At 42.0% G+C, this 854-nt stretch overlaps 1 non-coding gene across 1 annotated transcript; it reads left to right on the forward strand.

Moving 5' to 3' along the window:
- Window positions 1-432: 432 nt before the first annotated feature.
- LOC145397403 (5S ribosomal RNA) lies at window positions 433-551 on the forward strand. The gene has a single exon (XR_013896976.1). It is a non-coding gene; the product is annotated as a 5S ribosomal RNA (ribosomal RNA).
- The last annotated feature ends 303 nt before the right edge of the window (window positions 552-854 follow it).

Here is an 854-nt window from a genome sequence, read left to right on the forward strand (position 1 = left end):
CACGTTTTCTATGCAAGGTAAACTCAGGTATTCTCGCCAACGTGACTCAGGGAAGGTATACGAATGGTCTTAACACTTTTCTGTCCACTTCTCACTCACACACAAAAAAAATCTTATTTCATAAAGAAATTGTGTTTTGGGGGGGAAATAATGACTTATGCAACACTATATGTACCGGTATCACTGTGAATATATTGTCTTGCAGTTACGAGAAACTATGCCTAACTTGACTTCACAATGTACAGCCTTTTCACTTACAGTAAATTATTTACAACATGCCACATTACCAGAGTATTCATCCTCTCACTGTGAATATATCGTCTAACACTTATGAGAACATATGTAAAACTTTACTCCACAAAGTTCAGTCCATACACTTATGAGAAAATATTTACATGTCATCACTGTAAGCAGTACTTATAATAACACTTTCTGAACGGCCATGCCACGTTGAGTACACCGCTTCCCGTCCGATCAGCGAAGTTAAGCAACGTTGGGTCTGGTTAGTACTTGGATGGGTGACTGCCTGGGAACACCAGATGCTGTTGGCATAACGTTCTCCCTACGTGTCGAGTGGGGTTGGTGGAGGATTAGTGCCACTCCCTGTAAAACAATTAACTCTAAGCCCTTGGCCACCCCGTTTGGGATACATGGCGTCTGGCAATGAATGAAAATGAATAACACTTTTTGAGTGTCTTTTTATCGCTCATCAATACCACACTATTGTTTCTCAATAGTTAGCGAGAGTGTGGTACTCCTCGAAGCATGGGTATACGCACAGTCCTACATCACACTCGGCACACATATACCTTGAGTCCCTCCTCTGAGTACGTGGCCTTACACTGCTGTTTGCA

Source organism: Coenobita brevimanus, chromosome 40, assembly GCF_032717465.1.
Source record: "Coenobita brevimanus isolate Jiangsu-jjx chromosome 40, ASM3271746v2, whole genome shotgun sequence".
NCBI lineage: Eukaryota > Metazoa > Arthropoda > Malacostraca > Decapoda > Coenobitidae > Coenobita > Coenobita brevimanus.